The sequence below is a fragment of the Macaca thibetana genome, chromosome 7 (assembly GCF_024542745.1).
Source record: "Macaca thibetana thibetana isolate TM-01 chromosome 7, ASM2454274v1, whole genome shotgun sequence".
Taxonomy (NCBI): domain Eukaryota; kingdom Metazoa; phylum Chordata; class Mammalia; order Primates; family Cercopithecidae; genus Macaca; species Macaca thibetana.
Window position 1 is genome coordinate 94,471,769 of NC_065584.1, and position 14,331 is coordinate 94,486,099.

Sequence of the window (14,331 nt, forward strand, 5' to 3'; positions counted from 1 at the left end):
ACCCACACCGTTTGACTCCATTCTGGGCCAAAATGATTTGTGACTAAACACAGGCAAAAACAAAGTTTATTTTTAATCTGTCTAGCACTGAGGGTATTGGCTCATCATCCAGAGGAGATGTGAATTCTTATCCTTTATCTAATCTTTAACACTCTGTCTCACTTGGGGAGTGGTGATGGCTCAATTTCTAGCACTGATTTTCTATTGAAACTGTGGTTTCCTTCATTGTTTATCAAATTCTCTCCCATCCTACCCTCCACTCCAACCAACTCAGAGTTTTTCTTCAAAGCCGCTCTACTTGACATACATATGAGCTTGACAATAAAATCCCTTGGATATACATTGTGGAAGACGGGTGCATTTTCTATATTTTACATCATATTCTTGTTTCTGGATCACCAAAGTATGATGTGTTATAATTCAGAAATTCATTTCACAAATAATTTAACTAACTATAGGTCCAGACTCATGCAACTTGGGTATAGGCCAGACAAGTGGTTCATGATTGTAATCCCAGCACTTTGGGAGTCTGAGGCCAGCCGATTGCTTGAGCCCAGGAGTTGGAGATCAGTCTGCGTAACATGGTGAAAACTCATCTTTACAAAAAATTATAAAAATTAGCAGGGCTGTTGGCATATGCCTGTAGTCTCAGCTACTTGGGAGGCTAAAGTGGGAGGATCACCTGAGCCCAGGAGGTCAAGACTGCAGTGAGCCAAGATCACAGCACCGTACTTGAGTCTGGGCAACAAAGTGAGACCCTGTCTCAAAGAAAAAAAAAAGAAACTTGGGTACAATTGTAAGATGGAGCAACAAATCTTGGGTTTTACCTTGGGTCTCCTATACCATGTGACCTTTCAAATTTGGCCTTGTACAAATCATACTGTAAAGGTATGTTTCAGAACTTTTTCCCTAGCCTGACTCATCAAATATATTTTCCCCACAGGAATATCTAGTACCATCGAAGTGGATAATTAACATTCAAGGTGCTAAGACCATGTCTACATGATGAAAAGTGTTTTGGCAAAGAATAAATGAGTGCATTACTAATGAAAGATTTTTTTTTTTTCCTTTACAGAAAGTCACTGAATTTTGCTATCCAGGCAGCCCACTGTCTGATGCATTGATAAATGGAGGAAAAGACAATCACATTAAGAACATCAGAACATCATTTGCAATTCTTAAAGTCGGTATTCAGAATCAATAAGCAGGGAACTTTCTCTTAAAATTAGAGGTAATAACCCACCCAATTGAGTGACAGCAATGTGGTCAATTGAAGATAGAAAAACAAGACATATTTTCCACATTACAAGCCTTTAGTCCAAGGAAGTGTTTTTCAAATGATGTTGGCTGAGACCCTGAGTAATAAATACATTTTACACTGCAACACAAATGCAAATGAGTGTTGAAACAAGTTTCCAAGTAATGCTAACTCTACTATCTGCAATACACATGTATTTTCTATTGTATCCTATTTCACTTTAAAAATAAATGCTAGTTGCAAACCATAAAACTAATATCCTTAATAAGCGGACTGTGGTCCACAGTTTGCAAGAACAGTTATTTAGCAGTTATAGTCGTCTATACTTTTGAAAAATGTAGCAGATGGACTAAGAAACTTCCACAAAAATATGTATTCATAAGCTGAGTGAACCAAAGACCACTTTAAGGATAGAGTGTGACATATGATAGGGGCTCAATATAAATTTGAAGAAATAATTAAAAGAAGATAATAGAAAAGACCAGGCGTGGTGGCTCATGCTTGTAATCCCAGCACTTTGGGAGGCTGAGGAAGGTGGCTCATCTGAGGTCAGGAGTTCAACAGCAGCCTGGCCAACATGCTGAAGCCTGATCTCCACTCAAAATACGAAAAGTAGCCGGGCGTGGTGGTGCATGCCTATAATCCCAGCTACTCGGGAAGCTGAGGCAGGGGAATCGCTTGATCATGAAAAGGTGGAGGTTGCAGTGAGCAGAGATTGTGCCACTGCATTCCAACCTGAATGACAGAGCGAGAGGCCATTTCAAACAACAACAACAACATAGTAGAAAAGAAGAAAAGAAGAAGATACTGTGGAGAAGCCATAACAGCAGGTGAGCAGATAAGGCAGTTGAAATGAGCCTCAAGCAACTTAGAGGTGGCCAAGTTTTGGCAAAGATTTTAGGCTGTTTATAAAGCAAAATAACAACTGGAATGACTTTAAGTGCTAAATATTTTTGGAAAAAAAATATAGTGAGGCCAGCGCAGTGGCTCATACCTGTAATCCCAGCACTTTGGGAGGCCAAGGCAGGTGGATTATCTGAAGTCAGGAGTTCGAGACCAGTCTGGCCGACATGGTGAAACCCCCGTCTCTACTAAAAATACAAAAATTAGCAGGGTGTGGTGGCCTACGCCTATAATCCCAGCTACTCAGGAGGCTGAGGCACAAGAATTGCTTGAGCCCAGGAGACAGAGGTTGCAGTGAGCCGAGATCACGCCACTGCGCTCCAGCCTGGCTGACAGAGCAAGACTCTGTCTCAAAAAAAAAAAAAAAAGAGAACCAGGTGAGGAAAGTTTAAAGCCTTTTGTGACAAATGGATATGGTTTTGAATCCCAGATTTTCCACTTACCAGCTTCGTCAATGTGGACACTTTTTCCTCCACATCTTGTGTGATCTTTAATATTGGGGTGATGATATCTAGCTAACCAGGTTATGATGAAAATTTATAATAATAACGCATAGAAGGAACGTTATAGGGCCTAATAGGTAGCAAACGCTCAAGAAATAAATCAAGAAATATTATTTTTTGTGTTACGTTTTGGTTTTTTTTTGTTTTACCCAACCTCTGGCTTTAGTTTTCTTTTATGCTAAATGAATTTGCCCTTCAAAATGTTGCATCAGGCACTAACATATCTTCTCTGCCCAAATTGTTAACTAGCAGACAATCAGGATGACTCCAGCTTTGTACCTGACTGAGGAACTTAGTGAACCCTGAAGAAATGATGATTAAAGAGACAACGAAGAGGCCAGGTACGGTGGCTCATGCCTGTAATCCCAGCACTTTGGTAGGCCGAGGTGGGCGGATCATGAGGTCAGGAGATCGAGACCATCCTGGCTAACATGGTGAAACTCTATCTCTACTAAAAATACAAAAAATTAGCTGGGTGTGGTGGCACGTGCCTGTAATCCCAGCTACTTGAGAGGCTGAGGCAGGAGAATCAGTTGAACCAGGGAGGTGGAGGTTGCAGTGAGCCAAAGTCGTGCCATTGCACTCTAGCCTGGGTGAGAGAATGAGACTCTGTCTCAAAAAAAAAAAAAAAAAAAAAAAAAAAGAATGTAGACAGGAGACATTGGGCTGTGCTCTTCTAGATATGACAGGGAGCAAATAAGCCAACTCCAGGTCACCATAAAATCCTAGGTGATCATTAAAATCACTTAAAATTAAATAAGCCAACTCCAGGTCAGCAAAAAATCCTGGGCAATCATTAAAATCACTTAAAATTAATATCCTAGGTGATCATTAAAATAACTTTAAAAAGACATGTTTTGGGAGCCATGTGTTCAGGGAAACAGAGGAGAATACAATTGGGAGTCTATGAGGTACCAGGTTTGAAGCTGTATGGATGTGACTGATGTCAGGTTTTCATAAGACCAGTGGGAAATTTTGAGGCAGTAAACTCTGGGCAACTCAGGCTTTTGGTGCTTGAGTAATGACTGGGCATCAAGATCTCCAAACTGTGTGGCACACACGTGTGGTCCCAGCTACTCAGGAGGCTGAGGTGGAAGGATAGCTGGAGCCTGGGAGATTGAGGCTGTAGTGAGCTATGATGGTACCACTGCACTCCAGCCTGGGCGACTAATCGAGACCTGGCTCAAAAAAAAAAAAAAAAAAAAATCTCCAAACTGGACCCTCTCTCCCTAGGGGTTTGTCTCTTTCTCTTTTCCTTCTCTTCCTTCCTGATTATCTCCTTTTCCTTATTCACAAAGTAGGAAAATATATATCCTCAACTATGAATAAGTATACTTAAACTCAGCTATATTTTCTTTTTTTTCCAGCTATATTGATGTATAATTGACAAATAAAAATTAGATATTGTGAAGGTGTACAACACAGTGCTTGATAGATGTAAACATCGTGAAATAATTACCACAACCAAGCAAGCTAGTTAACATATCCATCACCTCATGTAGTTACTTTTTTTATTTTTTTATTTTTTTGGTGTAGTGAGAACACTGAAGATCAATTCTCTTAGCAAATTTCAAGTATTCAATGAAGTATACTTGAATAACATTGTATACAAATTCAAGTATAAATTCAAGTATACAGTGCTATTAGCTATAGTCATTCTGCTATGTATTAGTTCTCCAGAACCTATTCATCATATAAGTTAACGTTTGTAACCTTTGCCCAAGACCACTCCACTTCTTCCTCCCACCGGCTGCTGGTAACAACCATTCTACTCTCTGTTTCTATGAGTTTGACTTTTTAGGTTTTGCATAGAAGTGACATCATGCGGTATTTATCTTTCTGTGTCTGGCTTATTTCATTTAGCAAAATGTCTTGTAGGTTCATTCATGTTGCCGTAAATGGCAGGATTTCCTTATTTTTAAAGGCTGAAGAATATTCCATTGTTTGTGAATATATATGATATCAACTGTATTTTCATATATGTGTCTAACTGGATGGCCTCTTAATAAACTTTAAAGGATTAAAGATTGTCATTAGAGAATTCTAAATAAGATGGTTTAGGTTCATATTATACAACACATGTAATATGCATGCATTATGTTGACTTTTATTAAATTTTAAGTCCTACTCAATAGTGTTGAGGGCATTAATGCACCCAAGAATTTTGTTTTTTTATTTAACTTAGTGAGAAAATATAACTTAATATATAGAAATTCACCTAGATTGGTATAGAAGTATTTAACAACATATTCTTATTAATAGATTTCTACATATTTGCAATGACTAATAACTAAAAATGTAAAAAGTAAGGAAGTTACATTATAGGTTTCCAAAAAATATGCCTTTCCACATGTTGGATTTCGAGAAAAAAATATAAGCACAAAAGTATCTATTATAATGCTTGGAATAGTCAACCAAAATTTCACACAATATAAACAAGACAAATCGGTACAATTAATAATAGAGGACTGGATGTTTCTACTGTAAATTTTTGATACACTTTAAGTGTTTCTCAATTTTTGGTACACATTACATTTCCTCAGGGTGTTTGTTAGTAATATGGATTTTGGGAACCACCCTGAGAGAGATTCTGACCCAGAAGATTTGGGGTGGGGCCCAGGTATTATTTGCAAGCATTGTAGTCCATTCTTGTTTTTTTTTTTTTTTTTTTTGAGACGGCGTTTCCCTCTGTCACCCAGGCTGGAGGTGCAGAGGCGCAATCTCCACTCACTGCAACCTCCACCTGCCGGGTTTAAGCGAGTCTCCTGCCTCAGTCTCCCGAGTAGCTGGGACTACAGGTGGCACCAGCTAATATTTTTGCATTTTTAAGTAGAGATGGGGTTTCCCCATGTTGGCTCAGCTGGTCTTGAACTCCTGATCTCAAGTGATTCACTCATCTCGGTCTCCCAAAATGCTGGGATTATAGGTGTGAACTTCTACCTACACTTTGAGAAACTGGTCTAGGATAACTCAGATGAATTTTGGTTCTTTTTGCTTTCCCATATTTTAGATGTAACCAAAGTGGTGCGCTCAATATTTACTCTAAGTACAAGGAAGAACGAAGAGGTAGAAATTTGAAGCAGTTTTTCAACCTGCTTTTCTCATTTTGTTTTCCATCTTTGTTGTATGCCTTAAACAAATACACCAATTGTCTTAATTGAACCTTCCGGAGCACATTCGCATTCCACGTGTGCCCATGAATCTATGGCCACATGCACACATACATGGTTTGCATGGTTTGGAGTTCCATTTCTTAGAAAAAATGAAGATTGACCCCGATTATTTAAGTGCTGGGAGTATTACCGTAATAAATGGTATCACTACATGATAAGAGCAAGTGTGTGATTGCAGTCAACATATTTTCTACATCATTAATGAGAGACTAGCAGCTTGGATACACAGCAGTGTCTAGAGTCAGTGGCTAAGCTGTAGTAGGACTCTATGAAGTGGTGAAGTGGGCAAGTACTTCTGACCAACCGCAGGGAGACGTTTGCAATGTAGAGTGCAAGCTGCCCTGCCGTGGTTTAGCACTGCAAACACTCTCTCTTATACATGCAATTTGCATATTCCTTTATATACGAAAAGGTCACCTGAATATAGGTGGTAAAAAGATCTTCTTTCTACCTTCCTTCTTCTTTTGTTCTTTCCATTGGACCTTTGATTCTGAGAAGTCTGCCCCATAGAAAGGAGGAGGCTTAACTCTAGGAATGCTCCCTGTTCTCCGTCTCTTTCATCTTTCTTCTCACTTCCAGCCCCGGAGGCATCATGGAAGCATCAGTGATGCTTTTTTTTTTTCTCCTCCACTCCAGTCTGCTCCGCAGAACCCCATGTCCTCGGATAAAATGCCAACAAAAGTCTGAAGGTGGTTTGCAATGGAAATAGATTATTGAAGACACAAACACCTGTAGTAAATTTTACAGTTTATATACTTCTGTGATGCTGTTGTTCTTAAAATTGATAAGAAAAATCAGGAAATTTACATAATTCCTGTGAGTTTCTAGGACAAATGAGTTTATGACTATAAAATATCTTGTAATCTAATCTACAGAACTGTAGGTAAATATAATTGGGCATTATTATTGTTGTTGTCGTCTTTCTTGTTTTGTGAACAGTGATAATCCTAAGAAAATCAAAAGTTAGCTGTGTGCCAAGTTCAAGTTGAGAGAGCAAGAGAAAGACAGCTGGGCGGCTGCAGTTCACTTTATGGTGGGCCCCAGGAAGCTGAGGCATCTGGTCACCCAGCTGCTGAGCGGCTGAGTTAGGAATCAGACTCCTAGCTTTTGTTCCATAATCAAGACATGCCCCTTGAGGCTCAGCCATAAGAGCTTCGCTTTGACCCTCAGAGCCCTGCTCTTTGCTTGGATGGTTCACCTCTATGGACATTCTCCCACTCTCGTTCTTATTGTTCCTTCCCTAGCCCCTGCCCTGCCCTGATTGGTGAAGTTGCTGCCAGGGACCAGGAGGCCACTCTCCGAAGTGTTTATTATAAACAGGGGGAGAAAAGTGGGGAAGGAAAAGTGCCAGAGGAGTATCTCATATCTAGCTGCCCAAGGGAATCCACTGAACACCCATTACATATGCTGGCTAAGCTTCCATTGGTCTTTCCCCATTACAACAATGATAGTCTCCAAGTATATATGGGTCACATGTTGTGGAACACAGTGACAGTGGATAATGGTTTTTATGGGAAAATGCATTCTGAGATGGAAATCACCAGTTTAGTAACAAACATTTAGGAATTAATGCTGTCCGCAAATTCAGGACTACCTTTCACTTATGCAACAGTTACAATTCCATAGCCAGAAATGCTGACATCCCATTAAAGAAGGGCAAGAAGCAATGGGTAAAGCACCCTAAAAACTACAATAATCTTTAATGCCGAGAGAGGAGCAGCAAACATTATAAGAACAACATACAGCAAACTTTGCCAAATAATGGGGAGTTACGCATGAAGCTTGCTTCGTGAGAAACAACAGATTCACTTAAAGACAACTCTTAGGGATATTTTCTTTGGCTTTGTGAAAAATTCTGGACTTTTCTACAACCATGTCCCAAGAAATGTAACTCATTAAAAATATGAAACTAGCTGGAGACAGTGGCTCGTGCCTGTAATCCCAGCACTTTGGGATGCTGAGGTGAGAGGATCCCATGAGCCCAGCAGTTTAAGACCAGCCTGGGCAACATACAGAAACCCAATCTCTACCAAACAAAAACAAAAACAAAAACAAAAAAAACGCAAAAAAACATGAGGCGTGTTGGCGCATGGCAAGTGCCTATGGTTCCAGCTACTCAGGAGGAAAAAATATATATATTTTGAACTATGTATTCAAATGATTTGTATTGCTTTATTATTATTATATAGTGATACATAATCAGTGAAGAAATAATTAAAACAATAAAATGATTAAAAAGAAAATAAAGGCCAGGTGCAGTGGCTCATGTATGCAATCCAAGCACATTGGAAGGCCGAGATGGGAAGATCAGTTGAGCATCAGAGTTTGAGACCAGCCTGGGCAACAAAGTGAGACCCTGTCTCAAAAAGAAAAAAAAAAAAAAAGTAGAAGAAAGAAAAAGAAAAAAGAAGAAAAAGAAAAAGAAAAATCAGCCAGGCACGGTATGGTGGCACACACTTGTAGACTCATAGTTCTCCCAACTACTGGGGAGGCTGAGGTGGGAGAATGGCTTGAGCCCGGCAGTTTGAGGATGCAGTGAGCTATGGTTGTGTACTGAACTCCAGCCTGGGTGCCAGAGTGAAACTCACTCTCCAAGGGGGGGAAAAAAAAAGACAAGAGAAGTAAACGAAATATGACCTAAATAAATTTAATGACCTCTTCTAACCTTTTGGAGATCATGTATAAACACACCACACATATGTTTTAATGAAATATTGAGTCATATTGAAATATGGTAGTATAGTCCGCTTTTTAACTTAAATATAGTACAGATCTCTTTCCATGTCATCTATGGTATGACAATTAAGGTGGATGTATTTAGTATTTCATTTTATGGCTGACTATATTTTATTTCACTAATCCACATTTGACAGTCAGATTATTGTAATATTTTCACAACTTTATATTCTCATAATTCAATTGTTGTACTAAGGCATATTTATTTCTTTTGTATGTGAAATTTATCAGATACTTATATTGTTTTAAGCAAGCTTTATGAGATTACTTTTCTAGGTCTACTGGTTGTCTGTAGTTTCTAAGACCAAGTTGACTGTATTTCTAGACAAATCAGATAATGTGATTTCAGAACACCTGATTATTTCAGTCAATTGAAAGAAGCAACTGGTCAACCTAGTGCATAGTATTATCTTTTTTTTTTCCTCATAAGTAAGAAGACACATAAAATTCTTAGGATAGTTTACAATCTCATACTGGTTTACATGAGACAGAAAGTGCTAACTGACAGAAGACCCAAGTTGACAGCCAGCTTTCATTTCTCAGATGCCATATGAAAAGAATCCCTTATATTAATTTTCTCAGTTAAGTCCTACAGTTCTCTATTAATTTCTCAATGAAATCCAGAGGACTAAATTAACTGACCCTTCAACTATCCCCGGCAACGAATCATTAGCTACAATGTTAATAGAGACAGAAGGAAATATGATATTGCCTATAGTACATGAGAAATAAAAATTTGGTGAATGGCATTGAAAACAAAATTGTATTTCAGGACCTATTCTATTTTATAGAATCCTTCTTCAGCAAGAGCAAACTAATGGAACTGCATATTAGAACTACTGGTCAGTATTAATTTAGCTAAATTAGCATTCAAATATGCTAAAATGTTCACTCTTCAGCCTTCTGGGCCATCATTTTCAAGATAGATTGATATGATAAAGAAATGGTGAATGGGGATAAGGAAAGGTGAAGTGAAAAAGTTATTATAATCCAAGATTGTGAATAAATGTTTATAGATGATCAGGACAGTTTTACATAGGCCTCATCTGATTAGATGTGAATCTATACATAGCACAGATCTGTTTATATTCACATGAAGGAAGAAAAAAAAGCTGGCATAGCACCAGATGTTTAATTTGTAGCCATGATTATTTTCACAATAACACCTGTTGAATCAGAGATACTGGCACCTGTTGATTTTGCCTGTGCATCTATTTAGTGCTTTGTTCTTAAATGTGAACACAGTAGGGTAAGAGCCATGTTAATGAATCATGATATATATAAATAATGAAAAGTTATCCCTCTAGAGGTTTCCAATAAAAAAATAAATAAAGCAACTTGAGGACCTCTGTGTTCTTAAATGTGAACACAATAGGGTAAGAGGCATATTAATGGATCATGATATATATAAAATAACATATAAAATAATGAAAAGTTGTCCCATGATATATATAAAATAATGAAAACTTGCTCTAACAAATAAATAAAACAACATGAGGACCTCAGAACAGCATTAGGATGAATGTTTTAAGAAGTTCTGATCAAACCAAGTAGCAGTGCCTGAGCACATTCTGACTTCTGGACCCTGGGATCTGTATCCAGCACGATGGATACTGAGCAGTACTTCTGGGTGTGATTTCTTGGCCATGTAGGCTATTGCAAAGAGAGAGAATTTCATTTAAAAAGGTCTGTGTGGTGTTTTTGTATTTAAAGTGCAAACATTTTAGATAACTTATCTTGATTTTTGGCTTTGATAGGGGTTTGTGGGGGTTGTTCATTATTGAAATTTGTACTTAAGAATTTAGGACATTCTATTTATTATGTGTTTCCACAGCTAACAAGTTTATTATTCGAGATGATTACTCACAATACTTACAAAACAATAAAAATCAGAATACCATCAAACACAGGTTACTTTTGAATAAAGAACTTGGAAGTAAAGAAGTTTCTATTTTAAAAATAATTTCCTGTACTTTCTGTTTCCTCATTAAAAGTATTAATATGAAACTTCAGATGAAAATGCTTTGGACCATCTCTGACTTAAGGAGAGATGCAAAGAAAGAAATTTTAGTTTTCAAATAGTTACTTCTTTCCCCTCTCAGTCAGGCATTATCAGAATGTTTGGTACCACATTAATTTTAGGAGACAGAAAATATAATGGCCATATAGTCTTTTGACAATCAAAAGTATTTTATCTGAGGTGGTGTGTAAAATACTTCTAAGTAATTATGAAAGCTTTCCTAGTTATAGGACAAGAAATGAAACCTGTTTCATCTGTCTTGAGATAATCGGCTTCACACTAAGAGGTTTTCTCCTTGCCTCCTCTTCCCTGTTTGCTTCCGATGCATCCCAGCAGCTTCAGCAAGCTTTGTAGCAGTGTTGTGGCAGAACCCCCTGGGACACTTATGAAAACCCGGGTGGCTGGGTCCAGTCCCAGAATCTGAATTGGCAGGTTTGGGGTGGCCTGAGAATCTGCATTTCTAACTAGGGCTCAGGTGATACTGATGCTGCCAGTCCTGAGACCACACTTTGAGAACCGCTGTTGTAAGGTCAGTTATATATATTTTTATCAAATGTTTTATTTCATTCGAAGCTATATGTAGCAACCTCATAGTTTTAAGATTAAGTTGATAGAGCAGAAAGAAGAAATGATGGTTGCTCACTTTGGTACCCATTTTACTAGTGAAGTTGCAAATCCCCAATCTATGTCACTCCTGATAAGTGATTTTATACAAATTGGGCCATTCCCTTGAGAGCTTCACTTGAAAAAATGACATGTGTGACAATAAACCTTCATAAAGCATCAGAAGGAGGGGGTCTTGTTTAAGAAATTACAGGACAGATACATAGTAAGTACCTAATGATTTGCTGAATGAATATATAAAAGAATCAATTATATCCTTTCAAGTTTATATATTATAGTTACTTGCCATTTTCAACACCAAGTTCATTTTGAGAAGAAAATTGAGAAGAAAATGATTTTATGCACATAATTCTCTCCCTTACCTATCATGTTATATCTTATTTTTATCTAGATCTCCATGTGTCTTTTTGTCCTTAAGAAGCTTTGGAAGCAAGGAAGAGCAGAAATCACCTCCCCATTGGATAGATGAAGAAAGGAGCCTCAAAGAAGAGATTCAGAGGTTCTCCTAAGGCCACTAAGTAATAAATGATGACATGAGAGTAAACCAAAGCCTTCCTGTGCCAGGGTTGGTGTGGTCCTCTCTGATGGGGGCTTTAACATGTGGGGCCAAGGACAACAAAGGAATAGCGGTCTCCTTGCCAGTAACCAGAAGGACTCAACTGTCAGGGCTGCAAGAACTTCTCAAGGGCCCAGTTCTCTGCTGGAGTGGCAATCAAGAAATTGAAACACCTGTGAAGCCCCACCTCGCCGAAGAACCAGCACACCTGTCGACCACTGTCTTTCCACATGCAGATCCAGGAAGAAAATCAAAGCAAGGAGTGGGGAGAGGCTGTTCTAGGACTGTGCTGCTCCCCTGGGTGCGCAGCCCCTATATCTTCCTTCCCCCATGTGTTACCACCTTCCCTGCCCATGAACTGAAGGCTATCTCCTCCCTCTCCCTCTCTGCATCTTAAAGCTGAGCCCACTAACATAAAGCCTGAACAATTTGATCTGCAGTGAAATCTTGAAGACAGAGTCTGGCCTGCCTCATTAGAATCCACATGTTATTGAGCCTTACCCATTGGTGCTGGCCCTGGCACACAGAAGGCAACTTAATGCATACTTGTAGAATGAATGAATATTGTCCGGAAGACACACCAAGTCAAGGGTTGTTTGACATCTAATGTTCAAAAACTATTTTGTGCACCTACCATTCAGTGGGTACTATCCTATTTATTTAGGATATGCTGGTGAAGCAAATGGATTCATTCCCCGCCCTTGATATATTTTAGCAGGGGATACAGACAAGTAGTTGTCATGCATGTGATGGTATGAAATTCAACCGATGAAAAGTTCTTACCACCTCCAGGCTCTGTCTTGCACAGAAGCACAGCCTATGCTAGAGCCTTCATGTCCAGCAGACTTTGCAGTCTGGACTTTTCAATGTCTAGTGTGAGCTAAGATTTGGCTGCCTTTCCCCACTTCCTGCCCCATGTAGCCCTCTCCCTGGCCTCTTTTGGCCCTGTGTATGGAGTATTCCTGCCTCTTGGCATAATTCCAGTCCTATGTAGTGACACCTGCATCGGTGAGTGGCTGTAGCAACTGTCTAGGCCTGTCTAGAAATTAAAGCTATAACTCTAAACTTTGAAAGTCAGGGAAGCAGCAGCAGCCCTTCCCTTTCAGGTACCTACCAGCTATCCTGCTGAAGATACCTGGATTTGCATCTTCCCTGCAATCTTCTGGATGAGATAGAAGCTATGACTGATACTGAGCCATCTAAGGCATCAGTCCCTAACCTTTTTGACACCAGGGACTGGTTTCATGGAAGACAATTTTTCCACAGACTTGGGGTGAGGGGGATTGTCTCAGGATGATTCAAGCACATTACATTTATTGTGCACTTTATTCTATTATTGTTACCCTGTAATATAGAATGAAATACTTATAAACTCACCATAATGTAGTATCAGTGAATCAGTGGGAGCCCTGAGCTTGTTCTCTTGTGACCAGATGGTCCCATCTGGGGGTGATGGGAGACAGTGACAGATCATCAGGCATTAGATTCTCATGAGGTGCATGCAAACTAGATCTCTCACATGCACAGTTCTCAATAGAGTTCATGCTCCTATGAGAATCTAATGCTGCTGCTGATGTGACGGGAGGTGGAACTCAGGCAATAATGTGAGCAATGGGGAGCGGCTGTAAATACAGATGAAGCTTCACTCACTCACTTACCACTCACCTTCTGCTGTGCAGCCCAGTTTGTAACAGGCCACAGCCATGGACTAACTAAAATTGTCCCTAAGTGGAGGTGAGGGTTTCAAAGGCCAATGCAATGTGTTGAATGCGGAAGCACTGCAGGGTCTGGATGCTCAAATAATTGTTCTTTTTCTCAATTTTGGAAAGAAAGTTGTCAATCTAAAAAGAGCGGTGTTGAAGAACCTGCTAATTAGATTAGCCATGCTTGGCTAAATGGGAATGTTATAGTACTTGTTTTTTTTTTTCTTGAGTAAAATCATACTTTGGAAGTGGCTGAGTTGCAGAAACATCTGGGGGCGCTTTATGGCGTTAATAAGAAGTTTGGCCCTTGATGCAAGGTTAATTTATTTGGGATGAAACCGTAGCTAGTTCAACTTCCTATCATGCTCTCCAGAAAACCCCACGGCCTGGAATCCTCCAGGCAAAGCTCATTTACATTTTGTATCTCCCTATAGTCAATTCTGAAATTCCAGTGGTCATGTTCAGACATAACTTACTAGAAGAGTCATTTCATTCAGAAACGTCTTAATTTTAAATGACATCTTGAGTCTCCACATCTGTGCTATGGAGACTTCTTTATTTTGACGTGCTTATTCTGGTTGAGTACATTTAGTGTTTAAAAATGCAATTAGAAAGTTTAAAACTATGGTTTTTGTTTTTGTTTTTTTTTTCATTGAGTCCCTCTGTCTGGACAAGGAGGACTCCTTTTAATACCCTTTCTGGTGCTGCAGACATTCAATTTCTACTTATAGTGTTTGTGGATGGCAATGGAAAACGTATTTCCTGCTGAGCCTGAACTGGAAATAAAATTTTTGAGAACTTTGGGAAAAACTGGCAAAGATTCCACCAAGGTGTACATCCAAGGGGGCTGAAAGA

General features: G+C 39.1%; 1 long non-coding RNA gene across 1 annotated transcript; it reads left to right on the top strand.

Annotated features, from left to right (window-relative positions):
* Nucleotides 1-1,819: 1,819 nt before the first annotated feature.
* On the top strand, nucleotides 1,820-10,968 carry LOC126959378 (uncharacterized). Its single transcript, XR_007727514.1, has 3 exons — nucleotides 1,820-2,088; nucleotides 2,914-3,005; nucleotides 10,930-10,968. It is a non-coding gene; the product is annotated as an uncharacterized LOC126959378 (long non-coding RNA).
* The last annotated feature ends 3,363 nt before the right edge of the window (nucleotides 10,969-14,331 follow it).